This window comes from Trachemys scripta, chromosome 16 (genome assembly GCF_013100865.1).
Source record: "Trachemys scripta elegans isolate TJP31775 chromosome 16, CAS_Tse_1.0, whole genome shotgun sequence".
In the NCBI taxonomy this organism is placed as follows: Eukaryota; Metazoa; Chordata; order Testudines; family Emydidae; genus Trachemys; species Trachemys scripta.
In genome coordinates, this window is record NC_048313.1 from 12,333,400 (window position 1) to 12,356,215 (window position 22,816).

The following is a 22,816-nucleotide window of genomic DNA, read 5'->3' on the forward strand; positions in this document are numbered from 1 at the left end:
GGGGGGGGGGGTTGCCCTTGTTCTGCGTGGGGGGGGATTCGCCATTGTTCTGAGTGGGGGGGGATTCGCCCTTGTTCTGCGTGGGGGGGGACTCGCCATTGTTCTGGGGGGGGGGAATTCTCCATTGTTCTCTATGGAGTGGCTGATTTTCAAGGCTGCTGAGCAGCGCCCCCTAGAGCCCAAGAGCGGCTGTGGGTGCCTGGCGGGTGCAGCGGGTGTGACTGTGTGTACGCGGCACGTCTAGTTGTGCGTGCGCCCCGGTGCGTGTACAAGGCAAGCGTGTCCTTGTGTCTCCAGCGGGCGTCGCTGAGCGTTTGGGGGCAGGCCGGGTGCCCGCGGAGCCGCAGGGCCGGGGTGAGGCTGGGCCGGGCAGTGGGGTCTGTCTCCCAGCGGGCTTGGGCGAGAGACAGAGAAAACACGGGCGCGCCTGGGCCCGAGTCTCCCGAATACGAACAGGGGGATTCTGAAGGAGGCTGAACCAAGGCCCGGCCCGTGCCCAGGCCCGGCCGTGCTGCCCGCAGCGCTGGCTGTTTACAAGGGCAGCTCCAACCGCTGTGAGCAACCGGGCCCCAGGGCCTGCAGCTCGAGCAGGGGGTGGGCAGGCCGGGCCCCCCCCGTGGAGCAAAGGGCTGGGGGGTCTTTCGTAGCAGCCTCTGGGGAGCTGAGGAGGGGGCGGTACCTTGGGCAGAGGGTAAAAGGCGGAGGGGGGAACTTAAACCAGGCAAAGAGAGAATGGGTCGGCAAGCGGGCCAGAGTCACTAAGCACCTGACGCTACGTGAGGCCTTATTCCTGCTCAAGGGCGGGCCCGTGGGCTGAGGAGAACGGCTGGTGGAGGTGGCTGGGGCCTCCCTGCTGGGCCGTATGGCTGAGTGCTCTGCTAGCGTGCAGGTGACGGACGAGCGCACGGCTAGCGCACGCAGTGTGGGGCTGCAGGAGCAGGCACTGTATGTGTTAGAAGGTGTTAGCCACTCCGAGCCTGTGACTTCCCCTCTCACAATACCCCAGCCCTCACCAGCCACAATAACCCACAACCCCGAGGCAGGCCCTACAGCACCTATGGGCTCTAATCCTCACCCCTTCTCTGGGTCACGCGCCCCATTGATAGAGGGCAAACAGGTGCAGAGGGGTGACTTGCCCATGGCTGCCCAGTGAGTCGGTGGCAGAGCTGGGGATAGGACCCAGGAATCCTGACTCCCTTTCCCTGAGAGCAGCTGTAACATGCTGGTTGTGTGGGCGACGGCACTGCCCTCTCTGGCAGGCGATGTCAAACCCGCAGAGGTGCTGGTATGGGGCGGCACCATCTACTGGCTGTAGCCTGCGGGTGCCATAACCGCTGTGCTTCTGCCCTAGGTCAGGTAGCTGCAAACGGCTTCCCACCGAAGGATTTTTCTGTCTCGTTGAGCAGGTGAGGAAAGGTGAGCTGGCCGCCTGCTGCCAGGGAGCCATTCATCACCCAAAGCGCTTTGCAACATTGAACAGAGCCAGACCAGGATGTCTTTGCCCTGCACTGAGATGCTGCCACCTCTGGGGTGGGACACAGCAGCTGTTTAACTGCGACTTGAGACGCCAGTTTTAGTCCAGGAAGTGAAGGAGACAAGCTTGTGTCCAATTGAAACTGCAAAGGGAATTCAGGCCGCCGAATGGAATTAGCTGGACTGGAATTTGGCAGCGTTCACGTCCCGCCTCCCTGTGCAATTAAATGCTCTGGGCTTTTGCCAGTCAGATGCTCAGGACCGTGGCTTTACATTCCAGTGCCCCCTAACTGTGCATTAGGGCCTGGGTTCCTGCCCGGCTTAGAGGGCAGAGCCCCTCCGACTGACTCAGCATCATTGGGTCTTCCTCAGAGGCCTCCTGTCCTAGCACCGATCAGCCTGGGGCGGGGTCAGCTACCTTGGCAGAGAACAGAACCCATGTGTCTGTCCGGTCGAGCCTTTGTTCCATGGACTGGGGGCTGCGGGATGGAGGCGCGGGGGGAGGGGACACCAAGGCACAGGAAATGCCGTGCTCTTGGCAGCCAAAAGAACTTGCTTCCTCTGTAACAGCCGTGGCTGCGAGGCGCAGAGGCAGCCTTCCTAGCAGGCGGTGGGGTTCCTGCAGCACGTGGCGGGTCCCTGGTGGGCAGCAGGGCGACCAGAGAGCAAATGTGAAAAATCGAGATGAGGGTGGGGGGTAATAGGTGCCTATATAAGAAAAAGACCCAAATATCGGGATTGTCCCTATATAATTGGGACATCTGGTCACCCTAATGGGTAGCCAGAGAGTGCGCCAGTAGGTGGAACTGGGGACTCCTGGGTTCTGTTCCCAGGTGTGGGAGGGAAGAGGGGGGCTAGCGGTTAGAGTGGGGGGCTGGGAGCCAGGACTCCTGGGTTCCGTTCCCAGGTGCGGGAGGGGAGTAGTGTCTAGTGGTTAGATTGGGGAGAGGTAGGAGCCCGAACTCCAGCTCTGGGAGAGGAGTAGGGGCTAGGGGTTAGAGCAGGGGCGAGGCTGGGGATCAGGGCTGCTGGGTTCTGTCAGCATAGATGTCCTGTGTGATGTTAAACAAGCCCCTCACCCGTGGGCCCAGCTGCCATGGGGGTGCTGGGGCCAGGAGGCAGTGCTTTGCAAAGCAGTTGTTTGCTCGCTGGATGCAGGAGGGGCTGCAGTGCATTATGGGACAGCTCGTGCCCTCGTTCACCTCAGCACGTCTCGTGACCCAGCGAGCGGAACCCGGCCCTGGCTGATTGAGCAGTCCCCATGCTCGGTGCCCTCCGACAGCAGCTCCCTGGGCGGGTGCAAACACCCGTCTTACCCCGCCCATTTATTTGGGGTTTGTTACTGGCTCTCCTCCCCCCCAAATCCGGGTGTCTAGGATGCAACAGGCGGCTCTGCCTGGAGCGAGGCTGATGGGGTGTCCCATCTCCTGAGGCCACGGCTGGAACTTGTGGAGCGTTTTTCTGGGCCTTCTCCAGGCCCTTTTCCTGTCTTGCTTCCTCTGGGATCTTGCAAAATATTCTGAAGGAGGTTCCCACCCCTGCGCCTTTCCTGCTGCAGGACGGCCCAGTCCTCCAAGGGGCTGCAGCCAACGGGAATCCGAGGGGCTGGGTTTGCTAAAAATGTCTGTAAAGCGCTTTGGAGCCGGAATGCCTGTTCTTTGTGTAGCGAGGATTGGGGGCGGGGGGGGGACGACGACAAGTTTCTTTGCTTTAGTCCAGGAAACGCCCTCCCTGAGCATCTCCACGCTGTCATTCCCGGTAATGCGGGAGTTAGGAAATCAGAATGCCCTGGTTTCTCCCAAGCACCGCACAGAGCCAGTGCTGACTGGAGGGAGAGCGCCCCCAACCCCACCTCCTGCAGTGCGTGAGATTGGGGGGAAGGACCTCCTGCAGTGCGTGAGATGGGGGGGAAGGACCTCCTGCAGTGCGTGAGATGGGGGGGAAGGAGAAGCCCGACCCCGTAGAAAGGCCCAGCTGGGCATGGCCCAGCACCACAGACACAAAGCCCCGCAGACACTGGGAAGGTTCTGAGCCGGGTCCCAGATTCCCAGTCCGCAGCGCTGGACTCTGTGCTCAGAGCCCAGGGGGTGCTGGATTGGGCGCGGGGGCAAGGGGGGGGGGAAGAGCCGGCATCTGGCCCCATCTAGTGGAGAAAGTGGAGGTGACATGAGGGCCTTGAACCAGCTGAGGGGCTGGGATGGGTGCAGATGAGGCCTCTCCTTGGACCTTCTGAACCGGGGACGGGAAATCTCACAAGCTCAGGCCTCCTGATGCCTCTGCCTGCACCGGTGCCAAGGGACTGGCCGGCCCCCGTGTACTGTACCATGGAGAAATGTGCAGGTTTGGTCCTCCTGGTCCCATTCACCGGACGGCTCCGTGCAGTGTTGGGCGGTCGCCGGACGGCTCCGTGCAGTGCTGGGCGGTCGCCAGACGGCTCCGTGCAGTGCTGGGCGGTCACCGGACGGCTCCGTGCAGCGCTGGGCAGTCGCCGGACGGCTCCGTGCAGCGCTGGGCGGTCGCCGGAGGGCTCCGTGCGGCGCTGGGCGGTCGCCGGAGGGCTCCGTGCGGCGCTGGGCGGTCGCTGGACGGCTCCGTGCGGCACTAGGCGGTCGCCGGATGGTTCTGTGCAGTGCTGGGCTGCTCTGAAGCGCCCATCTCTGAGACAAGGCATCACCTCCACCCCCAAGTCTCAGAAGAGGGCTGCTCCAAGGCCTTGCCAGAGGGCTACAGGTGTGTCCCTGTTTTTTCCTTCCAATTGCCCCAATTAATCACTTAAAAAGAAATGGACTGAAGCCCTCAGTGAGCGCTGGGGTCTTCTCGATGCGCCTGCTGCAGTGGGAGAGGGGGCTGGGGTCTTGGGGGGCTCCCGCCTCGCCCCCAGCGCTGCTCACTCAGTCCTGGGACAGCGGGCAGGTTCTGCCAGCACCAAGAGGGGCAGAAGCTGAAGGCAGTGGGGCAGCACTTTTCCCCCTGTACATCGAGCAAATTTGGACCCCAGCTCATTTCTGTTTGGAGCAGCCCCCACCTTCAAGGATCAGGCCCGACGCCCCCTGGAAATCAATACACCAAATAAACAGCTCTGAGTTAAATGCTGACTCTGCCCACGAGAGGGCATCGCAGCCTCACAGTACAGGGCCGGCTGCCCTGCCGCACTCTGGGCTCCTTGGCCCCAGGGGGAGGGATGGGAGGGGGCTCTGTGCCCTAGTGCAACCCGCTGGTGCAGAGGTGCTGTGCTGGGGTGAGCTGCACCGGCAGCACCTCTGCACGAGGGGTTTGCACCCGTCCAGCGGGTGCACTGGCAGCCCCACGCTTGGCCCCTTGGCTTTTGTTCCAGCCCCCTCCACTGCCAGAGGGCATCACAGGGGTCTGTGAGTCGAATACAGCCATGGGGGAGAGGGGCAGGGGGTGTTGGAGCATACGTCACTGCAGCCCTGTCTCCATCCTCCACCGCGGCCACCCTTCTCTCCCTGCCCAGACGTGCTCTCCAGAGCTGCACTGCCCCGTCCCAGCAGATATGCCCCGAGGGGGCTGGCCGGCCCTTTTACCCAGTCCTGGCTCGGGGGGGGGGGGGGAAGAGAGGAGGGGGTAACACGGTGGGTCCTACAGAAACCCCCCCGTTCTTCCCCCAGGAACTGGCCTCCTGCCTCAGCTTCCCCTGCGGCTGCCTGAGTGTGACATTGCAGGCCGGTGGCCCCCTCCCAGCCTGTGAGCTGAGCAGGGTGAAGGGCTGTGGATATGCACGCGAGTGTGTGTGCGAGAGAGGCTGTGTGTGCACGCGCACACCCCTGTGGGAGTCGCTCTGTGTGTGTCGGAGCAGGGGCTCAGGGCAGCTCTTACGGCTTGTACTGGTTCCAAAACGACTGTGTGGCTGGACATTTATGGTATGGGTTACGGGTACGTTCTCTTCACAGTCAAGGGCACAGCTAAATCCAGAGCCAGTCATTTCCCTGCCAAGACTCCCAGCAGAACCCGCCGGCTGGCACCGAGCAGCAGACCCAGCAGTGGGAGCTCCCCCCGCGCCGGATACCTTTCTGATGACACTGCACCCCTTCGAAACAGGGCTTTTCCATGGAAATTTCCCTTCGGAGCAGGTGACCTGTCACGTTAAGGGGCTGGGCTTTTATTAGACGGGATTTCGGATCAGGCAGCGCGCTGATGCAAAGTGTAATTTGGCTGCCTCCTGCCCAACCCCTTCCCCGGTCACAGGCAGCGTTGGCTGAGCGGTTAGAACAGGGGACGCAGGACTCCTGGGGTCCAGTCCCAGCCCTGGAGGGAGTGGGGTGCAGTAGTTAGATCAGGGACGGATCGGGGTGCAGGACTCCTGGGGTCCAGCCCAGCCCTGGAGGGAGTGGGGTGCGGTAGTTAGATCAGGGACGGATCAGGGTGCAGGACTCCTGGGGTCCAGCCCAGCCCTGGAGGGAGTGGGGTGCGGTAGTTAGATCAGGGACGGATCAGGGTGCAGGACTCCTGGGGTCCAGCCCAGCCCTGGAGGGAGAGGGGCCAAGTGGAAGGCAATAGGACTGGAATTCAGGCTTTCTCTGGGTTCTGCTCCTTGCTGTTCTACCGACTCACTGCTTGACCTTGCAAGTGACCTTGTGTCAGCAGCCCCACCTGTGATGCACCAATGCTCTCCCCTGCCTCCCGGGCGGGGCTGGTGGGTGGGAGGTTAATTCATTCGGATCAATGAATGGGTTCACCAGGCACCTGCAGAGCTCCTGGGACAGGCGGGGCTGGAGCTGTTACTGTGAGAGTCCTGCAGGTGCAGCGTCACCAGTCTGCCAGCTGCAGCCCTGGATGCACGTGGGGAGTTGAACCCTGTGTGCTGGGACATTGGCAGGCAGGAAGGGCTGTGTGTGTGTCGGGGCGATACCCAGAAGGGGAAGCTGGAGCAGTGAGGGAGAGGTGGGAGGGAGGCGGAGCAGCCACAGAGCCAAGAGGGGCCCGTGCACCAGACAGAAGCCCCTGCCCTCGCGTGGAGTGGGGGGTGTCGGCCAGCTCTGTGCTCATAAAGGACCTTTGTGATCTGGGAGCAGCAGCACATTGGCGCTAAAGGGTTAATGGGCTAGGGGGCGTGGCTCCGAACCTGGTGGCGATGGCAGTGCCCTTGGGGGTGTTCAGCAAAGAGCCAGCCCCCTCCCCGTGGTGCCCCCCCCCCCCCCCCCCAGGGCCAGAGGCAGCAGGAGGGTCCCAGGAGCAGGACAGGTCGGTACCAGCAGCCACCGGACCCCAGCCATTAGCACATGGGTGAGGCCGGGCGTGCTGCCCTCCCATCACACGCTGGGACTGCAGGTGAGTTGTGGGCCGAGGGTGGCCCGCGGCTCACCGGGGCTGTGGCTGCGGTAGCAATCCGAGCTGGGTGCGCCCGCTCCGTGTGTGGTCACGCGGGACAGCGACAAAGGCAGTTCGAAGCCCAAGAACCAGCCTTTAGAAAAACCCCTGATGCGGCCCAGGGATCCCTGCTCAGTGCCCCCCATGCTGGGTCAGGACCCCATGATCTGTTCCCCTGCAGCAGGCCATGTTAGGAAATCATGGCACATCGCCCCCATACTCCAGCATGCCCCCCTTCCTCAGGCCCAGCTGGACCCGGAATGCCCCCTGTCCAGGGCTGGCCTTCACCCAGCAGCAGGGGTACCTGTGCTGGGGCATCCCCAGTGTGAATAGCCCTGCCCCCGGCAATCAGCATCTCCAGTGTCTCAGCATTGGGACCCAGGCAAATCCCCTGCACCCCGCCCGTTTCCACCCCAGGGAGCTGAACGTCCAAGCTAGAGGGACCCCAAGGTGGGGGGTTATGTGGTTGGCAGTGGTGTGGACAATCCCGTTCTCAGCGGCTCCCTGGCCCCTCACAAGGAGATGGGCATGGCTGGGCCCTTGGCATGGCACCTCGGGAACGCCCCTCTGTCCCACACAAAGGGCCTCCAGGCTCCCCAGCTCGGAGAACCCGTAATTACAGACAAATATAGGCCCATGTCCATGGAGATGGCGCCAGGAGCCACGGTGCCTCCTGAACTGGCCAGGGAGTGCAGAGCTCTGGGCAGGATGCTGGGCCGCGGGCAGCCCTGTAATCAGCCTGGCGTTCTCTTCCCCGGGCACAACCGCCTCCAGCCCTTTCTGTCTTTTAATTATGAAACGTCTCCCAAGGTAATTTGGGGGCTGGTGGAACAGGCCGGCCTGGCGGTCGGGGAGAACGGTGTCCTCGGGGATGGGCTCCCCCCTAGCTCTCAGCCGCTGTGGCCCATTCAGCCCTTGGGCCCCTCCATGGGGGCTGTCAACAAAGAAGCCTGGGCTGAGACCATTCAAACTCATTGCACTGAAAGGGTCCTTGGCCAGTCCTGACCTGGCCTGGGTTGGAACAGGCGTTGTGAAAGCCAGGAGCTCCCTGTTCCAGCGACCGGCTCCCTGCACGCACAGCCCTGACCCCACAGGCCACGTCCTCGGTTTGTCTGCAGTGATTTTAAACCAATGTCAGCAAACCGGGCCACCTCCCGTGTGGACACTCTCCTCTTGGTTTAAATGAGGCTTATTTTCATTGAACTCAAATCAGTTTGGAACTGGCTTAAGCTGAACCCGACAAAGCCCCTCCTGGAACCAAACTCAGAGCATCCACCCACTCTGGCACCAGTTTCATATTGGATTAAAGTGGAGCAACTTCCTTGTGTAGCTGAGGCTGCCTTGTCCTGCACCTGGTGTAGTCTGAGCCCAGGGCAGGGCGAGGCGAGGTGGGGGCCCGGGAACTGCTCCCAGAGCAGAGCAGAGGCTTGTGATCGGTTTGCGTCTCAAGGGTGGTGTTCTGCTGCAGCAAATGGGGTGTTTGTTCCCTTGGGGCGCAGGGGGGGCTGCTGGCCTGTGTCACCGTAGGACTGAGCTGGACTATGGCAAACCGGATTGTAAGGTTTGGTTTATTAGCAGGAAACCCTACCTGTTCTGCTCTCACCTAGGAGATGGCTGGTTTCCTAGTAACTAGCCGGGACTGGAGATACAGTTAATCCATGCAACCTCAGGGACCCAGGGCAGGCTGCACATATTAACCCTTCGGGAGCTAGTGAGCTCTAGGATGGTGGGTCCCAATTCATGAGCCCTCCTTTCCCCCAAACATTAGCTGGTTTATTTTCTGGAGAGAAGCTGCCCCAAGTTTCTTATTAAATGAATGAATAAATAGACCCCAAGACAATGTGATTTAGGAGTCTCTGACCCCATCCCTGCCCCAGCCTCTAGGTCACTGGTTCAAATCCAGCCTGGTTTGGTAGTGGTTGAAATGGGCTATTTTCTCATGGCCCATGAGTGCAATGGGTTTGATGAGTCTCAGACCAGTTCCTCGCAGAACAGGCGTGTCCACACCACTAAAGCCGCCCTCACCGGCACTGGCAGTCCCCTCAGCGAGGCCAAGGACTGAATGGGCCAGGAAGAGGGCCCCCTAGGGCAGCAGCACACATGGGCAGTATGTGGCACTCCTGCCTGGAGCGTCCCTGGACGGAGGGTTTGGTCTCTGGCACTGCACATGTCTCACCGGGGTGTTCTGCAGAGAGGGGAATCTGGCAGGGGTCTGCCCAGCAGAAGCCTGGATTTGGGAGTAAAATATAAACCCAGCCTGAGCCCTCGGCAGCGGGCTGCACCTGTGAGGGACAGATCGATTCCACGCAGGCCAGTGTGCATGGGGGGAAATCTCCCTTTCATTCCTCCCTCCTGCAGGGGGACAGAGCTTCAGGAATTTTGCTTCTCAGGCATGTTTGGCCACAAAGTCCCTCCCCTCCTGGCACTTGTGCTGTGGCCGGGCTGCCAAGGGCTGCAGAGGGACGGCAACTCGCCCGCACACCTTGGCCCCACGTGGCCACAGACATACACATCTATCACCTCCACGTGCACCTATCCACGTTCTTCCCCACAGAAACACACTCACACACCCCACGCAGAATCATAGAATATCAGGGTTGGAAGAGACCTCGGGAGGTATCTAGTCCAACCCCCTGCTCAAAGCAGGACCAACCCCAACTAAATCATCCCAGCCGGTGCTTTGTCAAGCCGGGCCTTAAAAACCTCTAAGGAAGGAGACTCCACCACCTCCCTAGGTAACCCATTGCAGAGCTTCACCACCCTCCTAGTGAAATAGTGTTTCCTAATATCCAACCTGGACCTCCCCCACTGCAACTTGAGACCATTGCTCCTTGTTCTGTCATCTGCCACCACTGAGAACAGCTTAGTTCCATCCTCTTTGGAACCCCCCTTCAGGTAGTTGAAGGCTGCTATCAAATCCCCCCTCACTCTTCTCTTCTGCAGACTAAACAATCCCAGTTCCCTCAGCCTCTCCTCATAAGTCATGTGCACCAGCCCCCTAATCATTTTTGCACACACACAGGCAGTTGCCCACTCACACACACGCATACCCCGTCTGGAGCTTCACCAGACTGTTTGCAACAGGACATTGTGTGGGGAAGATTGAATTCTTGGGATCAATTCTAGGAGTGAGAAGCCTCATTTTGACCATTAAACTGGGGTGGGTCTGAGCCATTAGGCAAGATATGGGGGGTGCTGGAGTTTTGGGGGACAGGCCTGGGGAGTTAGGGGTCCCCTGAGTTTTGAGGGTGAGTCTAGGGGTGCTCAGCTTGGGACAAACCTGATTTTGGAGGTTAATGTGGGGGGGACACAGCTCATGTTTTTGAGGTGAGCCTGGGCCACAGTGAAAAACAGAGGGAGTTGCACCTGCTCTGCTCTGGGAGAGCCCCAATGGGAGGTTGGGGTGGCCCTCACCCAACCCCCCCTGGAAGCAAAGCAGTAAGACAGCTCTGTGTTAAACCCCCCTGTGAATCCCAAGTAGCAGGAGAAAGACCACGGCTGCCCCCCAGTGCACAGGGCTCCTCCAGCCTCTACCACTGCCCTGGGGTACTTTCTCCGCATCTGGCCCCAGGGGTGCCAGGGGCTGCCCCGCCGGGCGGGGGCTCCCCCAGGTCAGGTCAGTCACGTGCAGGGGAGGCAGGGCCAGGCCAGTCACGTGCAGGGACGGGGGCGGGGGCTGGGGGTTCCCCCAGGGTCAGGCCAGTCACGTGCAGGGAGGGGGGCGGGGGGGGGTCAGGCCAGTCACGTGCAGGGAGGGGGGCTGGGGGTTCCCCCAGGGTCACGCCAGTCACGTGCAGGGAGGGGGGCTGGGGGGGCAGGGTCAGGCCAGTCACGTGCAGGGAGGAGGGCTGGGGGGGCAGGGTCAGGCCAGTCACGTGCAGGGAGGGGGGCTGGGGGGCCCCTCCACCCCCGGGCTGCCCCCTGCCGGGCCCCGCCCCGCCCCGCCTGGCCGGGAAACGCGCGCGGCGCCGGGGTTATTTCGGGCTCCGTGTCTATTTTTAGCGCTGCGGGCGCGGGGATTCCAGCGACGTCAGCAGAGCCTGGGCTGACGTCACGGGGCCCCCGCCTCGCGAGCCGGCTGCACCGGGCCGGGCTGGGCCCCGCAGCGAGGCGGCGGATGGAGCACGCGGGGCAGCCGGGGGTCCCCCAGGGGCGGGCAGCCGGGGGCTCGCGGGCCCCCGCCCTGGCAGGAGGCGGCGGAGGAGGCGGGAGCCGGCGGAGGCGTGTGAGTGTCCGCCCCCCCCCCGGCGGGGGGGCCCCCCGCCCCCCCCCCCCCCCCGGTGTGTGCCTCCCCCCCCAGCTCTGAGACCTGAGTCTGTACAGCGGGGACATGAGCTGTGCGGGGTCTGTGCAGATCGGGGGGGGGGTCTCTGCCCCCCCCCCTTTGCAGGCTGGGAGGGAAGCTGGAATAACCTGGGTCTGTGCTCTGTATTAAGGGGGGGGCTGGATCTCCCCCCCCCCATTGCATTTGCTTTTGCATTTTACTTTATTTCCTGTGCAAAGATTCAGCTCTGGGTGGAGGTGGAGGCAGCGGCTGCGGCGGGGGCCCACGGGGAATGGGCTACGGAGCCCCCTGTCCTTAGGTCACTGGTTGCAGTGGTTGTGGGTTGTCATGACGCTGCATGGAATGCGCTTGATGGGCCTCAGTCTAGTTCCTAATGATAGGGAGCCCCTGGCAGGGCTGGCACTGACTGCCCGTCCGCCCCTACCTGGCTGGCTGAGCAGTGAGACCAAGGAATTCACAGACTAGAGACTAAACCCCTGTGGGTGCTCTCTGCTGGGCACCCGATGCTTATCCCAAGCCCGTACAAGGCAGCTTGGCTGCTTATGCAAGTGGCACCCAGCCTGATGCTCACGTTGGCTTGGACGTGCCCTCGTGCCAGCCAACACAGGCTGCTAAGGGAGCTGTGGAGTCCCTCTGAGCCCCTTGGGTCTCTCCACGCCTGATCAGGCTCTGGAGTACCTGCATTGTACCGGCGTTGTGAGGGGAGAGACACCAGATTTCACGGCTGCTGCTTGCTGCCAGCCGGGCAGATTAGTACATGGCAAGTCCAGCCAGTATTAAAAGGCATGAAACAGGATACACATCCTCATAGGGACCTTCTGTGCACCAGCAGGAGGCAACAGGGGCAGTGATTTACAAAGCACCAAACCCCGGCACAGGAGCAGAGGGCTGGTTTCCAAGTCCCTTTTCTCACCGGTGCAGCACGTTGCACTAGGGGCTTGCACCAGTGCAGCTGTATCGGTGCAAAAAGCCCCAGTGTAGACAAGCCCTAGACCAGTGGTTCTTAACCTATTTACCTTTGTGGGCTGCATATGCAGCCCACAATGTGTTACGTGGGCTGCAGCCACACCATCCATATACTACCTGTATGGCCTTGAGGATGTCACATGGGCTGCAGCTGTGTGCTGACTGGGCCATAAGCGGCCTGCAGGTTGGGAACCACTGGCTTAGATGAACTGTACTGCTGGTCAGCTCATCCGGGTTCCAGCAGCTTCACCAGGCCGAGAGATTGTTCCACGTGAGGCAAAAAGAAAACCGGGGGTTGCAAAGTCCCGGGCTAGGTACAGCAGGGCAGAGCAAAGCCACATCTCCCCTGCCTCCTAGCCAGAGTCCACATGTGATCAGCCGGCCAGCGACCATCCAGTAAGTGTCTAGCAATTGCATTGGAGGGAGCTGGGCGTCCGGACTCCTGGGTTCTATCCCCAGGCCCGGCCCACGACTGGCTGCATGATCCTGAGCAAGTTACTTGACTTCTTTGTACCTGTTTCCCATCAGTGAAATGGGGGCGCTTGGCCCCAGGCACAGGAGATCTGTGCTGTCGGCATTGTAACCTGAGCTGTCCCTGTGCTCCGTACCAGGGCAGCTCAGAACCGGTGGCCTCTGCCACGGGAACTAGCTCACGGCCTTCCATGGGAGGGGCCTGGGTTCGGAGCATCCCTCACTGAGCAGCGCTGAAACGTCTTGGGTGGTGGCTGAGTGCAGTCCGCAGGACGGGGGTACAGGCCAGCATTGGGACCCAGGGTTCTGCTGTCGTCTCGCTGCGTAGCCTTGGCCAAGTCACTGCCTCTCCTTGCCCCAGTCTGTGTAGTGGGGGGAACTCCCACCGCCCAGTGGGGGCTGTGGGAATTAGCTCCGCTGGTGGAGCCTCAGCTGCGAGTGGCTGGAGGAGGGGCGTAGGACAAGGGGATTGGAGCGTCCACACAGGCCCGTGGGGGGAGCCGGTTGCCCCAGGGTCGGTCACTCCTCCTCTGACAGTTCTGCCCTGCAGGAGCCTGGGCTGAGCGGAGGCCCTGAACCGGGCGGCAGGCTTCTCAGACCCCTGGGGGCCGTAGCAGTCCTGCCAACGCGTTCCGATCCTGTGGGGTCCAGCCAGGCTGGGACCTGACTCCCACCCCCAAATGCCGGCGGTGTTGTCGGTGCAGGCTGGTCTCCACCATTAGAGGGTGGCAGGATCGGGCCCTTGGTTCCCGGAGGTGAGAGCTGTCGGTCTCTGGGCTGTTAGCCAAGCAGCTGTGTGTTTGCAGTGCGTTGCTCCCGGGCGCCCTTTGGCCTGTCCCTACTGTGTGCGGCTGCTGGCTCCATTGTTGGGTGCATCAGATTGCCAGCCCCGGTCTGTCATGTGCATCTCCGCAGCCCTGTGCCTGTGCCATCACTCCGCTGCACGGGGGCCAGCCCGCGTCCTGTGCACGGGGTCTTGCTAGGGAGAGCTGAGAGCCAAAGAGAGAGAACCTTGGCTCCCCATTCTCTCCGCCCCATCTCTAGCGCTGCACTCAGAGCCCTGGCTATGGGGAGAGAAGGGGGCAGGGCTGAGGAGGGGTACCAGCGCTTCACCTACCCCCTGCAGGGGGGCACTGGAAGCAAGGGGTTGGGTGGGGGTGCCTTGCTAGTGGGGAGCAGCCCAGCCCGAGCTGGGAATCCCGTTACCCTTCTCTGCCAAGCGACAGCAGCAGCTTCTCTTCTCCTGTGAGCAGGGGGGATCAGAGAGGTGGGGCTGGGAGTGCAGCTTCGCGATTTGGTTCAGTGGCTTTCAGCCCTGCCCATGCTAAAACCTGGTCCCGCGCCCCCGGATGGAACCCGCTTACGGTGAAATGCGCCGAAGCGACGTTCTACTCGGGCTCCCCGGGCCATCTGGGCACTGCCCAGTGAACGCGTCCTGGCGTCAGGCAGGCCAGACGGGCATCCTGTGCTCTTCCACAGAGACAGACTGTGGCTCTTCTCAGGCAAAGCCTCTCTGGTCAAACTGACGTGCAGCGCGCTCTGGGGACCGTCCCGCCATGGGCAGAGCCCACAACGGGAGGGAGGCTGCCCCCTGCCTGAACATTGAGTTGGTTGGTCAAGAGCTTTGTGCCTGGCAACTCCTGGACCCCTGTAGTACAGAATGCAAATGAGTGGGGCCTAGCGGTTAGAGCGGCAGGGTGGCTGAGAGCCAGGACTCCTGGGTTCTGTACCCAGCTCTGGGAGGACAGTGGGGTCTAATGGTTAGAGCAGGGGCTTACTGGGGGCCAGGACTCCTGGGTTCTATTCTGGGGGTGGGGGAGGGAATGGAAGTGCTGCATTCTAAGGGGAGCTGTTAATCTCTCCTCTCTGCAGGCTGTTGGATTACAGCAGAGCATGAGACTTCCCAGGTGTGCGTGGGGGAGGGGTGTCACTTTTTGATCCCACCAAAGACCCTGCCCCCCCATCTCCAGAGCCCGCGCAGCGCACAAAACCCCCCCCCCCCCCCTGTTGTGCCTATATATGGTAGTTGGCATGTTCTTGTAAGGCCAGCTGCCGGCTGACGCGAGCATGCGCCATCCGAGCGCTGACGTCCAGCGCCGGGGAGAACTCCCCATCTCGGTGTGCGGCTGCCTGACAACGCCCCCGTGGGCCCCGTCCGTGCATGCTTCGCGCTCGGCCTGCCAAGCTCCCGCTCCCAGCCACTTCCTGGCCAAGCCCCTGGTGATTGGAACCAGCTGTGCTGCCGAGCCCCGCTTCATCCCCAGACCAAGGATGGCAGCGGGCCAGTGGCTCTCCGCTGCTCCTTCGCCTGCACCATGCGTGTCCAGGGGGCGTGTCCAGTGGGACAGAGGCCCCCTGAGCCCTGGCACCCTGCCCCCTTAGTGTGCCCTGCAGGTGTCTCAGCCTGGCTGAAGCTGCAGCGGGCAGGGTCTCGTGCGTCCTGGTTCTTGGCAATCGGAGCAGCCGCCACAGGTTCCTCTGGCATCTGTGGCACAGGTGCACAAGGGCTGGTAGGGGAGGGTGGATACCTTACCGCACCTGTACAGAGGGGCTGGGGCCAGTGGCTCAGGCAGGGGACTGGTCCTGCTGGGGAAACTCTTCACTCTGGGGGAGCCATGTTGCTATTCCCTGCCTCGGTTTCCCCATCTGTGAAATGGGGAGAATGTGAAGCGGAACAATGGGCTTGTGGTTAAGGCATGCCTGGCCTGCAGGCTTCCTGCTCTAACCGCTGGTCCCTGCTCCCCTCCCGGAGCTGGAGATAGAATCCAGGAGTCCAACTCCTGCAGACCCACGTGGCTGGGCTCAGGGCACCCTCTGCCAGCTGCAGTCTCCAGCTCGTTCAAGACAATGGGGGAAGATTTCCACTGAAGTCACGAGGGCCAGGATTTTGGTCTCTGGTGTCAGTGCATGATGGCAGTGATGCTGCAGAGATGGGAGATGGGCGGGGCAGCTGCCTTGCTTACCAGACCTCTACCCAGCAGATCCTGCGGTGTTTGGCTGTCCCAGGGAGCACAAACCACTGATGGGGAGGGAGAGAGAGACTTCTAAACCGGTTAAGAGTAAACCCAACAGCCAACTTGTCCCAGGCCCACCTGCAACATGGGGAACTCAGGCTGGCTTGTATCTCCTGCTGCCAGCCACACATCCCCACCTGAGAATCTCCCCCCGGCCAAGCACTCGGGGCCCGCGCCACAGGCATTTCCCCAGCATGCTCAGCGTACTGGGGATGATTTAGCTCCAAGCTGCCTGAAATCTTCCTCTTCCTGTGCCCATGACGGTGTTCACGCTGGGTTCTCGCTGGCCGTGTAACTGTCACTGGTGTTCGAGATGCGCCGTTCTGCAGCAGGGGGCAGGAGACCCGGCATGCAAAGCTCCCGCACACACCGCCTGCCGAGGCCTTGCAGCCTCGAGTCATGGTTGAGAGAGGCTCTGAGAGTCCACTGCTCTTCCTGCACCTTCAGCGCTGCACCGTGACTAGGTTCAGCTCCTAGCCCTGCTCTCAGCTTCCTCGGGCAAACCCCTTCATCGTGCAGACCCCCAGCTGTAAAACAGGGTGGCGATGGTGCGTTTCTACCTGAACTGTGAGCTCCTAGGGGCAGGGACTGTTTGGTGTGCGGTGTCTGTGCAGCATCAGCACCACAGGGCCCAGATCTTACCCAGCAGCCTCTAGGGGCTAGTGTGATGCATCTAGTGATCTGGAACTTGTCCGAATTGCTTCTCAGATGTGTGGCGGGTTCCCCGCCCGCTCATGCTGGGGACTCTGACGGCGCAGAGAGCCGGAACCTGCCGTTCCCCTGCAGTGCGTGCAGCCCGCAGGTGTGGTGCTGGCTTGGCGGCATTCTAAAGAGACAAGTGGAGGGAGCTGCCCCCAAGGGAACTGACCTCGGAGGGGGAGAAGCAGGGAGGTTTCAGCTGTCTGAGGGGCCAGCGGAATTCCATAACCAGATACAGGTAGGAAGGGCCACCGTTTTCTGAAAGTGCTAACGGGTGCTGCCCAGCTTGGGACTTCACGGGCCCGATTCTCAGGGGTGCTGAGCACCTGCTGCTCCAGGTGAAGTCAATGGGAGCTCAGCACCCTCTGGGAGCTAGGGTATCCCCTGTTCTAATCAACAGACCAGCCCCTGCTGTGTCAGCCAATCAGCTCTCCCCATTCGTCTCATTCATCTGCACTAACGAGGATGGTGCGAAATTAACATGCATCCAAGATCATCTTTCTCTTTGTTTTTCTGGCTGAGGCAGTGCAACTCTGGGGCTGCTGCCAGCAGACACGAATGTTTCCATTTCCCCAGCCAGGGTCCTTCTTGCTCGGAGGAAACTCCACTGGGACCCCCTGATGCATCATTCACAGATTATTCCTGACCAAGCAGGAAGTGCGCTTGGCTGCTCCACTGACACTCACCAGCTTGCTCGGAGAAGCAGCGACGTGAGTGAACTCCCCGACCTGCTGCTTGCCTGGCACATGCTAGGTAGCTTGTGAAAGTGGGCCAGGAAATCCGACGCGGTGTCACAGTGCGCCCGTCGGCGGTGTCCCTCTCCTGGCTTGCCTTTCTTGCTCTGTGGTTCGTGTGAATGACTCAGAACCAGGCCAGCAGCTGCCCATCCTGCCTGCCTGCGCCCATTCACTCCAGGAACCACGGAGTCTGCAAACGGCACTTCAGCACTTTTGTGCTGGTCCAAAGGGGTAAGAGAGGCAGCCGCAGGGACTGGCACCTTCTCTTTGCCCTTCTCTTCCTGTTCTGCAGACAAGCTTCCTAGATATGCAGCCTTCCCTGGGGACAGGTTATCTCAAAAAGCTTCTGTGCATCACACTGGGCAGCTGCTGGGGCCAGAGACAGGAGCCTCCTGGTCTGACCCGCAGAGGCTGTGCCATCAATCTGCCTCTCCGGCCTTTCTAGAAGCCAGGGAGGTTGGGATTCTGTGCGCCACATAGTCCTTGGCATCTCTTAGCAGCAAGGCCACTCCCGTGCCCCCGCTGTCCATGACCGTAGTGATGGGACTCGGCACTGATGTGCTCACCTTTCCAACCAGGGATTGCAAAGTGCTTTAATCAGGTGGGTGTCATTAGCCGTGCCCCACAGATGGAGAGACGAAGGCCCCGGGAAGTAACTTGCCCGAGGGCACCTGGCAAGTCTGTAGCAGAATGGGCTAGGGGGCTAGTCGCCCAGAGTTTAGAGTCCATTACTTTTGGGGTCCAAACCTCCTGAAGGGGTCTCAAAGCACCTGAAATTAGTGACTATTTCTGAAGACGTGGACCTGATCCCAGCTCGACAACACCGCCTCCCTGCGTCACTAGACTCCGTCTAACTCCATGAAACCAGCCCGTTTGCCAGAAGGCACCAGACGGCCGGCCACCATTCCTTCGGCTCCTAGGCCACCTTTGCATTGGCCCCCTGGCAGTGAAGAGTTCAGAGTCCCCCAGCTGTTAGTGCTCAGGTTTCTGACACACAAATTGTGACGCAAAGAACACCCCGGGCAGTCAGGCTCACCGAGCGTCTGGTTCTTTGGAGTCTGGGACTGGATACATTGCATTTCTGTAGCCGATTTTGGTCATCTGAGAATTGCAAAGCCTCTTCTGATTAGCTAGTAAGTCTTCAAATCCCATCTCCTCCCCTGTGAAATAGGTAAGTATCAACCCCATTTTAGAGACAGGAAAACTGAGGAATGGTGAGGCAAAGGGAGTTGCTCAGTTCAGTTACCCTACATCCTATTCAGACAATCATTAAAGATTCTGGGTGCCCCATCTCAAAAAAGATAGAATTCGGAAAAGTGCAGAGGGGTCTGGAACAGCTTCCATAGGAGGCAAGATTAAAAGGACTGGAACTGGTCATCTTAGAAAAGAGACGACTAAGAGGGGATGTGAGGTCTATAAAATCAAGCATGATGTGGGGAAAGTGAATAGGGAAGTGTTATTTACCCCTTCACGTACCACAAGAACCAGGAGTCACCCAAGGAAATTAATACTGATCAGGTTTAAACAAACAGAAGGAAGTATTTCTTCACCAACACGCAGTTAAGCTGTGGAACTCATTGCCAGGGGATGTTGTGAAGGCCAAAAGTATCACTGAGTTCAAAGAAGAAATCAAGTTTGTGGAGGATGGGTCCATTGACTGCCATCCCCCAAGATGGTCAGGGACACAACCCCATTCTTTGAGTGTCCCTAAACCTTGGACTGCCAGAAGCTGGATGGATCATTCGCTAATTGCTCTGTTCTGTTCATTCCCTCTGAAGCACCTGGCATTGGCCACTGTCCGGAGACAGGATACTGGGCTAGATGCACCATTGGTCTGACCCAGTCTGGCCGTTCTTCTATATTCCCACGAATGAACCCTGGTGTCTTGGCCAAATTCCAACTCTGCTAATTAAGTTCTGCCTCTTTAAATTCCCCGCTGCATGTCGCATTTTTCCTGTATTCAACTGCACCACCCTCCCTCTCGGCTATAGCAAGTGCTCAGCATGGCATCTCTGTCGGAAGCCCCGCAGCACAGTGGGAATGTCTGGCTTGGATGCACTCAGTTCCTCGGCATACAAAATAAACGCTGTGACCTATCTACTTGCTAAGAGTTAAATTTCACCCCCAGTTAAAGCCATGCAGCCTCTAACCCTGGATGTATATTTAGCAGCTTGTATATTAGAGGCTTCTCCATTTCCCTCCCCCCGCGCTCTGTTCCTCATTTTGTCTTTTCCTTATTTACCGAGAATACAATTTATTTACCGAGTGCAGGGCCCTCCTGAGCCAGTGGATTGGAACCGCTGGAAGGATCACCCAGCAATCCAGCCCACAGACACATTCCCCAACCCAGCCGCCCTGGGAGGCCAGCCAGGAACTCAGCACAAACATGTAATAAAAACGCATCTTGTTACGCAGTTGCTTTTATAAACGTGAGCATTTAAACAAATCCAGAGCTTGGGCTAAAAATATTTTAACAATAGGAAAATGCATAAATCTTTCCAGCCGCTGACTTACCAACCTGTGAAATCCCCCTTTCTGTCTGCTGGACTGGTGCTGCCTTAGCAAACGGGCTGGGCTGCACCGTGAGAGGTGCTCGGGCAGAGAAGAGGGACCCCAAGGGGGTAGATTTTAGAGGGATTGATCCTGCGAGGTGCTGTGTGAGTTCTGCAAGGGCAGTGAGATCTGAGGGCATTTGGTAACTCAAATAGAGTGTGCAAAAACCTCCTCCTAGACGTGATTCTGCATCCTGGCCTTGTCTACACACTGAAGCTGCAAACCAGTGTAGCTGAACCAGGGCAAACCAGTGTGTGGACACACTTACATTGCTTTAAAACTGGCTTGTGTCGGTTTAACTTGCATCAACGTTTCCCAATATGAACTGGATTTAAATTGAATTAAGAGTGTCCATACTGGGGCTTGCACCGGTTTAACTGAACTGACATTTAAATGCACCTCTAATAAATGGGGACAGGTTTGTGTGTGGAGCTGACCGGGGGCTGGGGTTCTCTAAAGGAGCAGAGGGTGCTGGACCCCTGAAATGTCTTGGCTTATGCCCCCCCCCCCTTTGAAAATGAAGCGAGGCCTGTCCCTGAGGGGAAGGTGTATTGCAGGCTCGCCCCGCGGGACAAGGCTGGTTAGTGTCTGAGTGTGCAGACCCCGGTGACCTGGGGGACTCTGGGAATGTCTCACTGCTGTGCTTAAAGTGAATAATGGCACCTTTAGACTGGGCTTCAGAGACTGGCCTCTACGTGCAGAGCTGAATTCAAAGGGGTGTCGGTGTTTGCACAATAGAGGCCTCGCTGCTAACTGCAGCCGAGGGGTGCTATCCGACCTGCGGGGCTGTCTGAATCCAGATCCACGCTCCCCAAACAGGCCAGGAGCTGGTGTTCTGCTTCTCCCAACAATTTCCTCGCGGTGGCTGAAACAGTGACTTGGCCACGCGTGCGAGGGTGACTGCTCCCGTTTGTCTGTCCCTAGAGCCCGGCTGCGCTGTCTTTCTGCTGAACTTGGTGGTTGCTTTCCGCTCTCATTGGCATGTCACTGGATTTAACCCCTGGGGCCGAGGAAACCAGACCCTGCTCTCGCTGTTTTGATGTCCAGGCTCCCAGAGCCCTGTGGGTATTGGATTTGTATTTTCTCCTTGTTGTGCTGATGCAGCAAACAAGCGTCTCAAGTTACAGGGAAAGGAACTGGGGTCTGTTTCCCTTTCACCAAGGCCTTCGCTTTGCTGCACGCCCCAGCCTCTTTTTCATGTCAGAGCGGCAGCCTGCACAGAACACGGCTCCTCCTTTTCTGGAAAGCCAGGCCCATCGCACTCAGTATGAGAGAGAATCCCCCTTTGCAGTGTGGGGCGAATGACACCTGGGAAGCAGTTCTGATTCTGTCCAGCAGAAGGCAATGGCCAGGAATCATTTGTCACCATTAGCATTATAGGAGCCTATTCTGCCTAGTGCAGGAAGGGAGCTGCCACCCAAGCAAGCTCGAGGCAAGGCTAGGGAACAGCCCACAGCAGGGGTGGACTCTGGTACCCTCCCTACACCATAAAGCAGGGGCTGGGGGTAGAGGAAAGGGCGTGGGGACACTCTGAGGAGGGTGGCGACACCAGGACTGGGGACAGCCCAGAAGGGAGTGTACAGCCGGTGTAAGAAGGCTGCAGGGGATACGGGTATGGTGGGAGTCTTCCCCTCCCCCCCCCCAATGGCAGAGGAGTGGCTCTGGGGTGTGCCAGGGGCTGGGCTCTCAGAGGAGCCAGGGCCATGTTTCCTGTGTGACTTCAAAGGGGAGAAAAAGACTCGCCCATTAAGCCTGGGAAGCGACAGGTGCGGGAGGCCACGTGCTCCATACTGACCTAGTTTTTCAGAATCCTCCGTAACCCACATCCCTAGTTTCCCTTCCTCCTTTGAGTGAACTCGCAGGGTTTCCACAGGGCTCTTTCCGACAACAAATGCGAGGAGCCTGGTGCTGCAGAATCATCTCCCCGAGAGAAGGAACAGGGAATTCTGCACCCCTGGAATTACCCTCTTTGCGCTGGCGGGTCCTGAAAACACCCTGCTGCAATGCTGCCGGGCTAAAGCGAGTGCCGATGTTTATTATGGAATCTGCATGGTGATAGCCCCTGTAGGCCCCAGGCTGGCCACTGTCCAGCTAGGCAGTGTACACACATTTAACAAAAAGATGGGCCCTGCTTCAGAGAAGCTCTCTGATGTGCTCATGTACAGTGATGGGCAGCAGTAGCAAACCAAAAGCAATTAGAAATGAGCCCAGGTTTGCAAACTATTCCAATTGTATTTCAGAGGGGCAGGAAACTGGAAATTACCCCAGTTTAGCAAAATGTTCTAGGTGACTTTGTTGGTTTGTTTCAGTTGGAGGGCAGTAAGTGTAAAGAGAGCCCAGTTTTGCAAAATATTCTGGGTGTGTTTTATGGAAGGGGGGCAGTAAAACTAGGTGTGTTTGTGAGTGCAAACCTGGGTGAGCTTAAAAACTTGCTATGTAAAGTTCTGGCCCCAATCCTGCACTAATACACAGGCTTACATTTAAATAAGAGTAAATCCCTTTGAATGATCACATGGTTATTTTCAGCCTCTGCAGAAATGTTTGCAGGACCATAAACATTGAGTGAGATTTGCACTAAACGCTCATTCAAAGTATAGGAAGCATCCTCCATAAGGGTTAAAAACAAACAAAGGTGGCAGGGCCGAGGCGTGCCAGTTTTGTGTACCTGGAGGCAGTCCTAGAACTGGGTGTGGGGAAGCAGTTTTGCAATCAAACAAGGCCATTCTCCTCTAATTCCCTCCCCGCCTTGCTGGAGGGCCCGCAGCCAGCCGGGAGCCCCCTACCCTGACCCTACAGCAGGGCTGAGCCCGGGCCCCTCTGGGACGGCGGCATCCGTTATGAATGGCCAACAAGTGCTTGGGCCCGGCCCTTCTTTCCTGACCCATTTAGCCCTGACCCAACGTTGCTGTTTAAAATACACCCGCGGTGCCAGCTGCCCGCGGGCCGGCCCTGTTCTGCCATAAAGCCCCCCCCACCCCACCCCCATTCACTGTCCACTTCAATCTTTCCACCTGCCCCCCCTTCCACCTGCCCCCCCACCCCCATTCATGGTCCACTTCAATCTTTCCACCTGCACCCCCCTTCCACCTGCCCCCCCCACCCCCCATTCACTGTCCACTTCAATCTTTCCACCTGCACCCCCCTTCCACTTGCCCCCCCCAACCCCCCATTCACTGTCCACTTCAATCTTTCCACCTGCCCCCCCCTCCACCTCCCCCCCCCCCCCCCCCCCCCCCCCCCCCCCCCCCCCCCCCCCCCCCCCCCCCCACCCCCCCCCCCCTCCTCCCCCC

General features: G+C 59.4%; 1 protein-coding gene across 1 annotated transcript in view; it reads left to right on the forward strand.

The window, feature by feature from the left end:
- The first annotated feature begins 10,976 nt into the window (after nt 1-10,976).
- The window catches only part of NR4A1 (nuclear receptor subfamily 4 group A member 1), a 31,242-nt gene continuing 19,402 nt past the window's right edge, over nt 10,977-22,816 (forward strand). Inside the window, exon 1 of the mRNA XM_034792466.1 lies at nt 10,977-11,026. The gene's annotated coding sequence lies outside the window, so the exon portion shown is untranslated. The remainder of the gene's footprint in view (nt 11,027-22,816) is intronic.